Raw genomic sequence first — 16,124 nt, 5'->3', positions numbered from 1 at the left:
AACACTGAGTTTAAGCAATTATTTACCCTTTGCATAGTGAAATTTGTAGAAAGAGATAGAACATCTTTTATTAAACCTGCATTTTGTAAGGCACACCAGCATGGCCTCTGTCTTTGGAAATGCCACTTGGAGGCAGCTGAAGATTAGCAGTTGCCTCAAGTTAAACAAATTTAGGAATGTTCCTGTGATTTTGTTGAACTGGGGGGCAGAAATATCAATAATTAAACGGGCTACATGGAGAGGCTTCCTGTGGGAGCAAGCGATTTGATTCAGTGACCCAGTCCTAAATTCCATTTGCTGAAGCAAAAAATCATATAGGGAAAAAATGAGAGAAAGTTTGTCGCAGTCTTGTGCTTTAGACTTCCTTCCAACTGAGTGAAAATGTGGAATCTTTTTTTTTTTTTGTGCCATTTTCTTAGGAAACAGAGCCAGTGCAGTCAGCCTGTGGTGCTCAGTGACTCTGGATGTGATGGCTGATTTCTTCCAAACTGGATGGAGGTTTTGGCAGAAAGCTGGTTCCTGTGGGATGAGGTGCTGGGGAAAGGAGAATTCCCAGATCCAGGTCAAGGTCTGCCATGGGAACCTCAACACTGAGGCACCAGAGCTTTCCCAGGGACACAGAGCAGAGGACACCTGGCCCAGGGTGAAGCCCTGGTGGGGAGGAGCAATCAGGCCATGGCACACACCCTTCATGCAGAGGCTCTCCCAGTTCATTTCACTGGTTTCAGGCTTCCTCAGCTGCTGGCCTTGAGCTCTGATTTCTGTACAGGCAAGAGACTTATCTGTACCTATGCAAAATCAGGTTATTTTATCTATCCCTGCCTGCATGACAGGGACAGATTCCTGAAAGAGAGTGTTTAGGAGCAGTTCAAATGCAGATATCTTTCAAAAATCCAAGTCTTTCACACTGCATTGTCAATTCCCCCAGCATTCTAACCCTGATGAAGGTAATCTGTTTTCCCTATAAACCTGGTCCTAGACTATCTATCCATCCATCCCTGGAGTGTTCCCTACCTGCATTCCAGCAACCTCAGCCAAGGGGAGGATGCATTATTGCTCTTGTGGTCGGACTAAAGGAGTGAGCGAAGGTGCACAGAGGGATCCCCTGAACACAGACACCCCCAGCAGGAGGTTAACACCTAAACCACAGGGGTTTTTCTTCCTTCCTCCCTGCAAAAATCAAATAATTTGGAGTCAAACACATAAAGGAGGGAAGAGAGGTCTGCACTTAGGGCAGTGCTGTTTGCTGCCTGCCCTGCAGCACTCGCAGGGCCCTGCTGGATCTGGATGCCAGCTACAGGGGGAGGCTGCGAAGAGGAGTTTGTCTCATGTCCTGTCTGCATTAGGCAGCACGGATATGCTTAAATTATGGTCTTGCAATTAAAAACTGTATTAAGATCTTCTGCTAGTTCTGGAGTGGGAAGTTGTAGTAAATCAGATAGCTACATGGACACTCTTAGACAAGTTACAAATTATTCATAACCAATTATGTAAATTCCACTGGAGCTGTAATAGTAAAAAACATCCCAGAGCCCTGTACAAAAAGTGGGTTGGTTTGGGTACCCCCAGAGAAGGAGCAGCACTATTATTGTTTAAGTCTGCTCTGTAAATGTGTTAATGGATCCACTCTGAAGTATCTGAGGGGAGAAAGAACAGACGCAACCTATTAACTGCCCATGTCCTAGTAATCATCGAATAAATTGACTTTTATTGTATCCAAAAGTAAGAAATCTTCTGGGATAAAAAACCTTTTGCTACTTGGCTGCTGATAATTGGAATCAACAACTCAAGGAATTAAGGAGTCTAGATCAGCTACATGCTTTTAAAATGATTTGTAGCTGACGTACTGCCAGTTATGCACTCCATGGGCTAATCTCTAATTGTATTTTCATGTATGGCTCTGGACTGAGTGGGTGATTTATTTGACACACAGTTTGATCTACTCATCACCAGCCCTTAACATACAGGATTTGCCATTCCACATTGAGCTCTTTGTCCAGCAAGTCCCATCCTCTGCCTTTGGCAGTGGCTAAAAACACCCTTCCATGGCAAAGGGGTTGGCTGCTGCTGGAGGTGGTGGTGGCAGGGACGGCTCCTGAAGAGCCCGTGGCTCTTCCCAGTGTTCAGACACCCTGTTGGGGCCTGACCTCTGTGGGATAGAGACCAGAGGTGCATTCCAAGGCTGCTTCAGAGCCATGAGTTGTTGCTTGGGAGCCAACAGGCAGCGCCAGGACCCTCCTGTCTGAGGAACCCAAGTGGGTTAGGCACCATTTCAGAGGCCAGGAAGCTCAGCGAGCTCTACTGTGGGAGATATTGAATCACTTGCGTGCTCTCTCTCTCTCTCTCTCTGAACTTGTTTCCACCCACTCCTTCTCTTGCATAATTAGTCTGTAAGCTCTCCAGGGCAGGGACCATCTTTTTATAACCTGTTTTGTGTAACACCTAACACACAATGGGGTGCCAGTCTCACCTCAGGCCTGCAGGCACCGCGCTGCTAGGGATAATTAGTATTTTTTTAGGCACCACTGTAGTAGAAATAACCAGGGTGTTTTGTTGTTGTTATTTACTCTTGGCCAAGGCCTGGTGAAGGCAGCAGATCACAGAGGACTGTGGACAAGCTGAGTTTAGAGAAGACCAAACACGTGAGCTTGTGGTGAAGATGGAAGGGCTCTGCAGACCTCTGCTTTATTCCCAGCTCAGCTGCTTCCCAAGTTGCTTTTAACTGGCCACTTCATTACTTCTCACCAAAGTTTCCTTGCTATGAAAAGTGTAATTAAGGACCAGCTCCTTTGTGAAGGTCTGTTTGAGGTTTGGCTAGAGCAGAAAGAGTAAGAAATTAGACTTGGCAAATTCAGTTTAATTGTTCCATGCCCTTGCAAAGACCAGAGGATGTTCTTACAGCACTTCTGTAATGTGTTTTGCTCTGGGTGGGCAAAAGCCGGGAGAAATCACAGAAGATCAAGTGCCAAAGTGTGTGCGTGTGCTCATCAGACCAGCCGGGTGTGCATCACGTGCGTGAGAAATGCCTCTTTTTTTTCTTTAAATTCACAGAACTGCTCTTTGTTTCCTTAATCTCACTGTGGATGGCTTCCTCTCTGCGTGCCCATGCTGCAATTCCCCCAGTAGACATCTGTCAGGAATACACAAAAACGAGCAGCAGCTTTGATGCAACAACAGAATCCTGGAAACTAATCAAGAAAAAAAAAATTGCCCTTGTAAAACTGGGTCTGTAATTATTATGGGAGCCAAGATATTGAGATAATAAGGAGACAGCCCTAAATAACTTGGGGGAATTACAGAAGGTAATAATGTACTGCACTGCTGCCAGACAGGGTTAGACAGACAGAGTGGCTTTGGGTTTTGGCCTGGGTTCTGCATTGTGTTAAGGCTGCTCCAGCACTGCCAGACCGAGGGAGGAGTGTGAGGAGAGGGGCTGTGCAGGCTCCTTCCTTGGGCTGAGCCTTCCTGGGCAGCACTGGGGGATCTGCAGGTCCTCACCCCCCTCATCCTGCAGCCTAGGGAGGCTCCATCCCTGCCACACACCTGAGAGCTGCTGCAGAGAGGCCTGAAACCTGTTCAGTTTGGGGGATCAGCTTTTCCTTCCTACGTCAGCTCGGCCTTGACATCTCATACCCACGAGATGCTCCACTCTGTGCCAGCAAACCTGCCCTGAGCACAGGAATCTCTGCAGCTGCCCCCCTGCAGTGTGATACCAGCGATGCAAAATAGGCAAAGGGTTACCAAAACCAAAAAAAACCCAAGCAAAACTGTTGCTGCCTCTGAGGGAGGGAGTGTCAGCTCGGCTTTGCTGGTTATGGTAAACTGTTGTACACAAGCTCCTATCCTCAAACAGGAATCTCTGTGCCAGGAAGTCCATGTAGTCTTGGAAAACAGATGGTGTGGGAGCGAGCTAATCAGGAGTGGTTGCCCTGCTGCATTCGTGTGTTGCTAGAAGAGTCAAGCCAAGCTCCCGTTGCTTTTTCACAGCCACCTTCAGCAGGGCAGGAGCAGCCCAAATTCTCCTGCCGAGGAAATGTGCCGGGCGCTGCCGGAGCGAGCCGGCTTCCAGCTCCAGAGAGCTCTGCGAGCTGGCATGGGCAGCTCAGCGCTGCAGTGCAGACATATCCTTTGGGTGTAATAACAATAGAAAGATGAGATATGTCGTTTTCAGAGGGTTTGGAGCAACAGGGTGTTAAGATAATACAGGCAATCAAGCTCAAAATATATCTGGTGGTGGTTTCTAACCCTGCTGGTATTTCTCCTCGGGGTTCAGTGTGTTAGAAGAGACCAGGGGCGTGTTTTAAAGTATGCAGAACCCACAACCAGGAGTAAAGACTTCCAAGGATCTTAACACTCATTTAGACAAAGAGAAATCACTGTGCTACAAAGCTGCTCTGCAGACTGGGGGGCTGAACTTGTTTGGAAATTCAGCTTTTAGGTGCCATCAATTCACTAATCCTCAAGACAAGATCTCTGCATCTTTTTCAGCACAGCAAATGCTATTTAAAGACACAAATCCACACTTACATTATTAAACCTAATGTTTCTGTTTTGCAAGGATATTTGAACTCCAGGATGGGGATGTGGAGCTGTTATCCCTTCGGGCTGACTTCAGTCCTCAAAACTGAATCTTAAACAACAACCTCTTCACTTCTCCATTTAATCTTGGAGATGCACTAAAATATTCTGTGCCTTCCTTAAACAGAAGAAAAAACCCCATGAGTTTCAGGTGTGTGAGCACTGAAAAATCCAGTGAATTCCACTGAAGGGTCCCCTGTATAGCAGCACTTTACTGGGACACTTCCTCTCTCTCCTTTAATGTCCTCGTACTCAGTACCTGGAGGAGCATAGCATGCTACTGCTAAGTGCTTTTAAATTAGGGTTTTAAAACTTCTCCTGTGGCTGCCCCTGTTGATTACAAATCTGGTTTTTTTTCCCCACCAAGACCCAGTGTTTTGGCTCCAGCACCCTCATCAGTTGTAATTACTGTGCCCTTTTACATGGAAAATGTGATCAACTTCAGCTCCTCTGAGCTGCTTCATCCATCTGCACCTGTGGCTATGGAGGGAATGGCTCATGCTGGAAATTCTGACTCTATCAGAATGGCAATTATTAATCCTAGGAACTGCATTAAAAATATCTCCCTTTTTATTAGCACTATTAAGAGAAGTCTTATTCTTGATGATCTGCTAATCGCTTGTCATGTTAATTCCAATGTAAAGCATAAAAGCCCTTCTTTAGTTTGAGTCAAAATCATGTGTTTAAAGACACAGGGATATAGTTGATGAATTAATGTGGTTGACTGCGGGTAAATATGGCCAGGGTAAGTCTCTTCACTCCCTGCTGTCTTTGAATCCCGTTTAATTCACACAGCAAAATGGCCATACACATTTTAGATTTCAGTGGGTTGTGCTGAGCACAAATGGCCTTTGCAAATCAAGAGTTCGAGCTGAGCTCGATGGGGTGTTGTGTGGCACACTGCTGGTGTCAGCCAACTCTGCCTGTCCTGCATCCTGCCACAGCTCACAGCAGGGCTGGGGTTCTGCTGTGGCTTCAGTTTCAACAAAAATCTCTCCTGATGAGACCAGGAGGAGCAACTCGCAAAGTTGGTTCCTCTAAATACCTGTTTTGGCTGCTGCTTTTGGTGCTTCAATTAATCGAGGGTAACAAGACAAAAGTTCATGGTGTCTCTGCACAAACAGGAGAGGGAGAACAGGAGCAGTTCCCAGGTGCTGCAGCAGCCCTGGAAGGCACTGCATGTTTGTCCTCCTCTGCAGCACCAGTTCCAGAACCAGAGCCAGTGTTCCCTGGCCTAAGCCCTGTGCTCAGGTTAAACCTGGCCAGGGAGCTGGGATGTCCACATCAAGCATCACTTGTAACCTTGTCTCTGTTCCCACTGCCCTGCTGTGTCTGCTGGGCTGTCCCAAATCCCTGTGAGCATCCCGTGTCCCTGAGCCTCCAAAAGCTGCTTGCACAGAGCAGAGGTGGGGCACAAAAGCCCCTTTGCAACCACCAGCTTTTCCTGCCTTTGCTCCTGCCTGGGTGGCACAGCAACCACAGCTCTCATCATTAGCAGCCACTGGTGGGTCCCAGATTTAGCCCTGTCACCACAAACCCTCTCTTTTTCTCCAGCTTTAGCAAGTGGCAACTCCCTTAATTACACATTTTTCTCTCCTCCACCCCAGCTACTGCGCCCAGGGCTGGGGAAGGGAGGGGAGAGCAAAGAGAAGGAATCAGAGGGGGAAAGTTAAATGAAGAGCACTGTGGTCCATCCTACTGGCTATGGCATAACTGTTCCCTGCAGCACATGTTTAGCAGGAGCCCTGGCCAGGTGTGTTTTCTACTGGGGCTGCAGCTTTGGGCTGGATTTCGGGGTTTCCCCCCACCTCTATCCTCTTCTTCCTGCTCAAGGAAGCTTAGAGTGTGACTACCCTTCTCTGGCTTGGTTTGGGGTGAACTCAGCTTTGCCCTAAGCCCACCACCATCTCCTCAGGCATCCTCCAGCCCTGGCCTGGGCCTTTCGAGGTCCCTTGTTCCTCCCTGCTCCTCTTTCTCTTTCCTTTGCTGCCCTCTATCCCCCAGCCTTGCTCTGCTGCCTGGCACATATACCTCGAATTTGCTGCATAGGCATAAAATCCTGTGAACTGCTGCACCTTTTGCACATGGATAGGTCAAAAAGAAGTGTAGCAATTTGCTTGAACATGTGCACGGGCAGTATTAATGCAGATCAGTTGCAAGAAATAACGTAATACAGATTTGCCAACGTATGTATTGCATAAATGCTGACAGGTGCTGACAGAAGTGTGTGCGTAAACATTTAATAGCACTGTTAATTCATAGCACAACAGTTGCTGTTGGCGTGGTTTGGAATTTATTATATTTTGCTATTTATTCCTAGTCAGCTTGTTGTCCATCATCCTCCCAGATGGCATGTCTGCCGCGATTCCTTCCTCCTCACATTTGCATGATGCTTTTCCTGGGAGGAAGGCAGGGTGCCTGAGAGCTCAAGTTGTGCTTGCAGGCTCCAAAGCCTCCTTTCTTGTTCAATATAAGCCCACTCAGTGACTGTGAAGAGTTCCCCTAATCTCTTTATGTCTTAATTGCTCTCTGTGAATCGGGGGAAATAAATATTTCATTCCCTTATAGATGTGTTTCCCTGTTCTGTTTTTCTTTTCTAATCTGTTCGGATCACCGTGGTGAAAACCCAGCCCCACTGAAGGCAAAGGCGAAACCACCACTGATTTCAGTCCAACAAAGATTCACCTTAACTGACTCTGCCTGAAAGTCCAAGATAATCATCAAGGTTCCTTTTATAGTCCCTGTCGAAAGACACTGGCACCTCCAGCATCAATCCACCCTCCCTGTCTCAGACAGGTATCTTGGGAAGGGATGAATGGCCCTCCAGAGGTGCCAGTTTCCCTCTCCATTCGCCACAGCAGAAAGTTTGAACTCAAACTAACTTTCAGGTGGCTGTTTCTCAGTTGAGAGTGGCAGGGATGAGTTCTTGCACTGTTGTAGTCCTCCCTCTCTCCCAGAGTTGGGATGTTCCAAGCTGCAACACTGCAAGTATTTATTTATAGCTGGATCGACACTTGTGTGAGATTTCTCCCTCAGGTAACCCCCTGGGAATGACACTCAGGTGGCCTTGGACTGTGCCTGGCTCTGGCTGCGTGCTGGCACCCCTGTGTTCATCCATGGCAGTTTTCAGGAGCAGCAGGAGGAGGTGTATGGATACAGTGAGCAGCCTTTGGCTGGGTATTGCCAAGGGAAAAACTGAACCAGCCCGTAGGTTTCACATTTGGCTTTTCTCAGTGGAAAAACTGGACAATATCAAATGACAGGAACAGCTTTCCAAAAACATTTTCTTCCCAGCAGTGAGTGAGAGAGGAGCGTTTTCACTATTAATCTCCAAAGGTGCACAGTAATTGGTCATGTTTCAGGTGTGAGGGGCAGTAAATGGAGTCTCTGTGGGTCTGCTCATGGTGGTCTTCAGAAACATGGGAATAATGAATGACCACGTGTGACAGCCTCTAAGACATGTTCCCCATTGTTTCCCCCCCAAATTCGGGATGCTGGTTAGGAGGCGGCACTAACAAGGACGGTCTGATGGGATTCATTCCTTAATTTCACCAGGAGCCCATAGGAACTGCAGTGTGGCCTGGTTGTGGCAGGGAGTGGTGCTGCCAGGCCAGGGTGGCCATAGGTGCTGAATCCCAGCCCTGAAAGCTGCTGGGATGTCCTGCTGACAAGTGAGAGGGAGACAAGTTTCTTGGCTTTAACAGTCACCACACAGGAAAAGTCAACATGGAGAAGAAAATCGAGCCCTTGTTCCTCTGAATTGTGAAAATTGTTTCCTCTGTGGGTGTAAATGCATGGGAGATATTCTGATTTATCAGGTAAGGATCTGCTCTAACGTGCAGTAAAAGCCTCAAGTTTTGGCTGTAAGTCAGGGGTTAGTCCTTTGGGTAGTCACAGAGGAGGTTTTGCAGGGGGATCAGAAGGTAGAGCCCTTGGGAACCCCAGGAAAAATAAACATAACCCAAAAAGCTGTGAGAGATTGTGTGACAGCCTCTGGTGAATGAGAAGTGACTGAACACCAGGTTTTTCTCTTTCACAGCCATAAACCCGGGCTAAGGAGCCTGTCCATTACATCTCTGCTGTGGTATCACTCCCTGTGTTTGACATTGCTCACATGATCTACGAACTGGGGCCTGGTTTTGATTTAGCACTGTTTATTAGCTGAGCAGTGCTGACATATTTTAGTGCAACATATAAAATCTAAGGCTTTTTCTTAAGCTGAGGAAATGAGGTTATGTGACATTGATCCAAAATGGAGGGGAGTATTTTAGGTTTCACGTTAACAGACAAGGGAGCAGAGACAGGGGAAATGCAGTTTTTCTCCTGTCCTCCCTGCCAAGTCCTCTGCAAATGGGGCAGAAACACCAGGTTTCAGTAAAGTCTGGTGCACATTTAAAACCAGCTGCAAATGGCTTTTGATCATTTTGTCATGTGTGTGAAAGATTGTAAGAATTGGTTTAAAACCTAAATTGAGACAATGAGAAATTCAAAATAACGTCTGCTTGAGTTATTCAGCTCTGAACACAGCTGGACACGAATGTCCCATGGCTATAGTGAAGGTCCAAGATGTTGTCCCCATTAAATGGAAAAGGAAACAGAGGCCAGAGATGGGGGAATGGTGATTCAATGGGTAGAGAAGAGGTTGGTCCTTCAGATTTTAGGACCTTACGGAATCCCACCAGTGCTAGGAATGTCAGCTAAGAAGAACTGATTAAGGAAATCTAGAGCTTACTGGCACAAAATAGTGATCTGCAGACAGGCAATGACAGGCCATTAATAGGCCTGGTAATATGGATTTGCATTAACTGTTTGAGGTGTTTTGTAAGGCCCTTGGCCGCGCGTCAAAGCGCTAAAGCTGGTGCATTGTTCCAGCACTGGAGTTACTGCTGTTGGTGTGAGTCCAGAGCTGCTCTGGTTGTGCAACGCTCCCAAGCCCTTGCTTTTCTCCTGGTTACTTCTTGAATGGAAGTCCTTTCCTTGGTTTTGATAACAGCTATTAAATTTGGCTTCACCCACTCAACATTGCTGTGCTTCTTGGAAATAGGGCAGCGGTTGTGTAACTTCAATTCATCTGTCCATGCAGAGCAGTTAATTTCCATTATTGAGGTTTCCCAACATCATAAGAGAGTTGCATTAATGGGGCTTATCTGTGATAACCAGTGCAAACTAGTGCAGGAAAATCCATGAACAGAGCCAGCTCTGTTCAGTTCCGCCCGGTGAGTGAACATTACACCATTACCCTGCACCAGCACCTCTCAGCTTCCTGCTCCTCCCCACACCTCTCCTGACCTGTACCGGGGTGCTTGGAAACCCACTGGCTGTACTTCGGCCCCTGTTTCAGCTGGAGCTGCCTGCAAGAAGTTCCCACCATCAGTTACTCTGTGATCTGAGCAAGCTGTGCTATCATTTCACCAAATTCCCTCAATTCCCACCAGGAGTGTGGGGTTGCCCATTTTCCTCCTGCAGTCAGCCCAGAGCTCACTGGTGCATCTCTCCTTTCCCATCACTCCAGTCACCCCAAGAAGAAGGGCTGAAGGAGCTCACACGTTGCCCCATGTAATCTCACTGCTAGCTGACGTTTCTCCTCCTCCTCCACTCATTTATCCCAAATCCCTTCCTTTTCAGATCCCTTCACTTCCTCCTGCTCTCAGTTTTAAGCCTTCTCTTATGTGACTTAGTGTCTAGAACAGCTTCCCTCTGTACTTCTCTCCCCTTTCAAATCCTTCCTTAAACCACAGCCACTTCAGCAAGTCCTCCTTTTCAGAGCAGTAATCCCCAGTTATGCCGGAGCCCACAAACATTATCTGGTGTCATGTCAAGCCTGTGCACAGCCTCTGAGGGAGGCTGGGCAGGTTTCTGAGAGGAAGCAGAGCTTCTAAATCCCTTTGAAATGGAACAGAAATCAGGCACCTCATTCTTCTCTTTGGTGTCAAACCCCTGTTCCTGTCAGGGGAAGGTTGTGGGGATGGATTTAGGGACAGGATGCAGCAGCACCATCCAGAGTGTGAGAGGTTTGTGTGGAACCAGGAATCATTTGGCTGTGTGAGTGAAGGGCATGTGCCCAATGCTAAGATGGGCTGGTTTAGATGTGTCTTGTGGGGCTGGTTCTTGCTCAGTTGCTCATTTCCAGATGCGAGTTTTGAGAAAGGCAGAACTCACAAGTGCTGTCTCCCATTAGGGATCCCCCGCAGTCAGTCCCTATCTCTGTGTAAGTGACTGGGGTTGCTCCCAGTGGGATCAGCAGCAGCAGGACTGTGGATGCTTTGCTTCTTGGTCACCAGCTGTGTGTCAGGTTTGCTTTCAGGGGCATTCCCTCTGTCCCCAGCGAGGCTGTTGCTGTGAGAGTCCTGTACAAAACATGACAGTGAGCATCGTGGAAATGTCAGGAGTACTTAGCCTGCTGTGCTTCTCAAAGGGAAAGAGGTTGGAGCTGGGATTTAAGATGAGGGTATTGTGGTCAGAAAGGGGTTTAGGACTAGGGCTAGGCATAGGTGTGACTCTGGGGCAACCATGTGGGTTGTTGTCTAGATGGCAGAGCAGAGAAATAATTGAGGTGATGGAGAGTCTGCTCCTACATCCCCAAAAACCAGGGTGTTCACAGGGGGCCCAGCAGTCCTGCACTGGGCTCAGGAAAACCCTGTGGTAAAATCTCTGTGAGGAGGCTCGCAGGTGTCAAGTCCTAAACCTGTTGTGACCCATTCCATTTGCTCCTCACGTTGTGATTTAATTCCCAGCAGCCTCGTTAGGAGCAGCCTGTGAGTGGATGGGACTCCTGTGGCTGCTCCCAGTGCAGCTCCCAGGTGACTCTGCCTGATCAAAAGTGCTACCCAGCAAAATGTGAACTGTCAGTCATGGTCAGGCCTTAACAAGTGCTGGATTCAGCTTGGTTAGAAACCCACTTCAAGGGGGAAAAAACCCCCTTCCATGCCCATGTCTATCCAGTGGAGTAAAACACAAGTGTCCTGGGACGGGGCTCTGGTCCACAAGCTGACAGCAGATCCCACACACCACATCTGTGGGATACATTCTTCTCCTTTAGAAAGATGAAGGGTAAAAGAAGAATAAAAGGCTATTCCTGATCAATTGCCAAAATCATAAAAGGCAGAGAGAGGGTGAGAGGAAGAAACCACCTGTAAATGTAAAAACCAGCACAAAAATCCAGTGAGTCTAGGCTGGAGCTGGGGATTACACCCAAGCCTGCAAAATTCCAGTCAATTCCTGTGACATGAGGCCACTTGCATGCACTGACTCCCTGCTCCAGGTGCTGCTGCAGTGAGAGTGGCAAAGCTGGGGCTGTGTAGTGGTGGCCTGTGAGCAGTGCAGGTCCTGGCAGCCCTGGGGTCTGTGGGATGCCCGATCACATCCTCTCCTGCTGCCACGGGAACTGGGAGCCTCAGCCTCGGGAGCTCCCCATGGAATTCCTGCCCTGGGCTGGGGTGGTGGAGGAGAAGGAGGATGAGTGACTGGAGAGGATGAACAGTGAGTGGGGACAGCCTTCCCATTCCAGCAGCTCTGGGTTTATTTCTGTTCATTCATTGCAAGTCAGAATCCATTCTCTTCATTTTCATTCTTCCATGCTGTGACACCCTTAAAATCCGTGGTACATTTAACTTTTGATTTCCATTTAATACCTTTAAAGTGATCTAATGCAGACAGATTACAGACAGTGAGGGTCACTGTCCTTTGGTGGAAATACCCTGTTTAATAAAATATTGAGAGACAGACTGGCCTCTCCATGCATCAAAAAAAGAAAGATATACTAAGTTTAGATGCTGTGGCAGTAAAATTTTATAGACTTATCAATTTTGGACAGTCATGCTCTCCTGAAGTTTTCAAATCACCTTACAAAGGCAGCCAGCTTTCCTGGTTTGGAAATCAGAACCAGTTGTTTTTGCAGTTTGCAGTATTTAATGTAGATCTATGTAAATTGCTAGGGGAGGGGGAGGAGAAGAGTTTGATCTTAAAATATAATTTGGATTGTTCTCATCTTTTCTTGTAAAGGCTGTTTTGATCATTTGTTGCCACCTCCCTGTTCTCAAACATCTCAGTCTCAAAAAGTTCTGATACTTTTAAAGATAAGGATCAAATTTTATGTATTTTTGTCTCTTAGTTCTCATGCCTTTGACATTCAGGTTTGCCAACTTCCCCTATCAAAGAGCTTTAACATCTTTCCTTTTCCTTTTCTTTTATTTTAGTTTTAAATGAAAATTGACATTCTCATTTGATAATGTGACTCTAGGAGCCAAGACTTTCAGAAAAAATGCCAAATACCACAATACCTATGGGAATTTGCAGCCTTATTATTAGTAATGGGTGCCTCTCGCTTCTCTTCAAGGCTCCTGAGATTTTGTTGTTTCATGTAAATCCACCCAAATTCTGTGATCTTTAAAAGTGGGGAGAGTGGAAAAGTACTTCCTTGCAAGAAGAAGCTATTACAAAGCATGGATCTCATTTCCAGTTTGAACCTCTTTAAATATCAAATATTTTCAGGTGTAAGGTTTGGTTGCCTGAAATGTTGTTTTTTCCCCACTTCTTTTTGCTTTGCTGGGAGAATGAAGGATTTGATTTAACGTTATATGCCTGGAAAAAATAAAGCATTTAATTTACATTTTACAAGGCAGTTATTGCAGGTTAATTAAATATCAATTGAGTGTTATAGGCCGTATTAAGATTTATTAATAACCCAGCAGATAAATCTCCTTGGAATTCAATTAAATGAAAATCACATAAAAATATATGTGCAATTTTATTCATATAATACATAAAACTTGTGAATTATTGTGCAGCATTGTACAGTAAGTTGATTAATGGGAATTAATTGCTGAAATGGAGAAAAATCAATTTAAACTTCCTGTAGCAGCTACAAGAAGCTTGGTATTCTTCTCCCACTCCCTTGGAAAGCTGAGTCTGTGTCTGCCCTTGGACTGTTTCACTCTACCATAGGATGAGTCTTGGAATAAATGTGCTTCCTCTCCTCTCACCTGCTTTAGCTCAGCATTTTGGGCTCGTAGAAAGGAATTAGTCACTGTTGCCTGTGTGTTCTGTGGGCTTAATTGTGCCACTGAAGCTTTCAGAGGTGAAAAAGCAGCAGGAAGGTGACACTGATGGGTGTCCCTGGCACTGAGAGCACCCATGGGCTTGTGCCTCGTGTCACAGGCAGGTCCCTGCCTGGCAAGGAGAGGCTCGGGACTGTTTGGCCCAGCAGATGTTGGACCTTTTGCCCTTTGGATGCTGTGTCCACTCTGTCCCAGGGTTCCCAAGGCAGGGCCTGCCAGGCAGGCTGTCTGTGGGCTCTGGGGCAGAGGAGCCTGTGGGGCTCTACCCAGGATTAGTGAGGGGCTCAAGGCCCTTTTGGGGAAGCAAAGCTTCTGACATCTCAGATGAGGTTCAGGAGCTGGACTTGGAAAATATCCTTCCAATCCTTGCAGGCCGATGGGGCCTGGCGTGGAGCCATCTGCTCCCTGCGCATCCTGAGTTAAACACTGTCAATATGAGATTATGTTCCAATTACAGGACCAGACTGACTGGTTTAACTCCTACCATGAATCTATTTTGCTTTATTACCATGCACTGACTCTGTGACTGATGTACCAGACACCAAAAGAGGTGGGCTCTGCCCAGAGGGCTTTGTCTCACAGGAACACGCCAGGAGAAGACCGAACGCGGCAGAAAATGCAGATGAATGAGTAACTCAGTCGAGATTTTCTTTTTAATTTGGGGATTCTTTGCTTGGTTTTGTGTTTGGCTTGAGTTTTAATATTGCTAAATTTGCTTCCTTCAGACATTGCACAAGAACAGAGACTTCCAGAGAAGCTCAAACAGGGTTAGGCATGCGGCTCTTTGAAGTGTGCATGTTGGGGGGTGAGCGCTCAGTGTGCACACAGGAACACTCCTGGAGCATGGAAAACCGAGGGAGAACCCTGTTCCAGCTCACACAATGACTCCAGCTGAGCCACAGCCCGTCCTGGGGAAGTTTAACCATGTTGAAAATACAAGCAGGTGTCACTCCTTGCTCATCCTCCCTGCTCCTGCAGCAGAGATTGCCTGCATCTGTCTCCTCTGTGCTTCAGCTCTGCTTCTCCCTGCAATAGTTGTCAGGGATATTAGCATTAAATACTTACTGCCTGGCTTAACTAAGGGGTAAGATAGGATTTAATTTGTATGGCTGAAATCCAATTATATAATGGAGCCCCTGGGGGAAGCAGTTATACCTGCTGAATCTCTTGGATGAGTAATTGTGCACAAAGGCTCCTCTCCAGAAGTAGAAACAGATCTGAAATATTTTTTCTTTTCTCTTTTTTCGCTGCTGCTGTTACATAATAGGGCTGAGACCCTGAAAAGAAAAGCCAATGACAACCCAATGCAGTAGAAAGAATTAAAGCATTGCCAGGGGAAAACAAGTTATAATCTGATAAAATCAAGGATCTAACAGGAAGTCTGCAGCAGCATTAGCTTGGAGGAGCCAAAAGGCAGGGCAGCCAAAGGAAGCTTACTCATCTTTTTTGGAAAATAGCACAGAGGCTTTGCTGTCTAACTTTTCCCCCTATTTCTACCATGACCACGGAAAGGGAATCCTCTGGTTGCTTTTGTCAAAGCTTGGGAGGTGAGTAGGTATTAAAAAAGCTGAGCAGCCAGCTAATTCAGATACTTTTGAAAAATCCTGCACTTAACCACCTTTGAAAATCCCTGCTGCTTATCCTGCATGTCATCTGCACCCTGATAAGCATCAGAATCATAGGTGATGATGAGCAGGACATGAACAAAAGCATGATGAGGTTCCCAGCAAGGTTTATGAAAGCAGGCAAGCTTGTAAGGCATTAATCTCTGGGATGGTGCTGGGGCTTGACAACTCTCCCATCTGATATCTACAGCAGCTCCAAATCCCACAAAGGAATTACTGAGGGACTGGGACTGAAGGCATCAGCCTGTTGTACTTGTGCAAGGGTTCTCAGAGGTCAGAGCGCCAAATTTCATTCTATTTTTAAAAATAAAAAGCAAACTTTTATTCTTTTCTAATGAGCTCTGAGTGGAAAAAATAATTTCCTCAGTCTCTTTGATTACAGGGCTCCATGCAGACAAAATGGTGACAGCTTCCAGCCAGAGGAGGGAAGGCCAGAATTCCCAGTGCCACAGGCTGAGGACAGACCCTTCAGCCTCGCTGCCTGGGCAGGGATTTCAGTCCTTGCAGAACGCAGCTGAATCCCAATGAGGCTCCACGAGGAGGGACCTGTTCCCAGCCTCGCAGCTCCACCCAGTGGCTCTTTTTTGGCAGGATAAATCCATAATTTCAGAGGCATCAAAACCTGTTGAGGCCAACGCTGATGCACTGTGAAGATGCTCTGGGATGTGCACGAGGAATTGAGGGTGTATTTGCTTGTCACATTCTCAAAGTTGTCAGCTACCATTTGGATAATGGCAAAAAACTGCAAAGAGACTTCTAGTGAATATAGAAAAATCAGAAATCTTATTATCCTGCTTCTTAACAACCCCTTCCCCAGCATAAATGGAAGGGGAAAAATAGTAGGGAAATGGTAACTTACACACTT

This window comes from Corvus kubaryi, unplaced genomic scaffold, assembly GCF_017639235.1.
Source record: "Corvus kubaryi isolate FWS band 111438036 unplaced genomic scaffold, C.kubaryi_AGA036_p1.0 37284, whole genome shotgun sequence".
NCBI classification, from domain to species: Eukaryota; Metazoa; Chordata; class Aves; order Passeriformes; family Corvidae; genus Corvus; species Corvus kubaryi.
Note: the sequence above shows the minus strand (reverse complement) of the source record.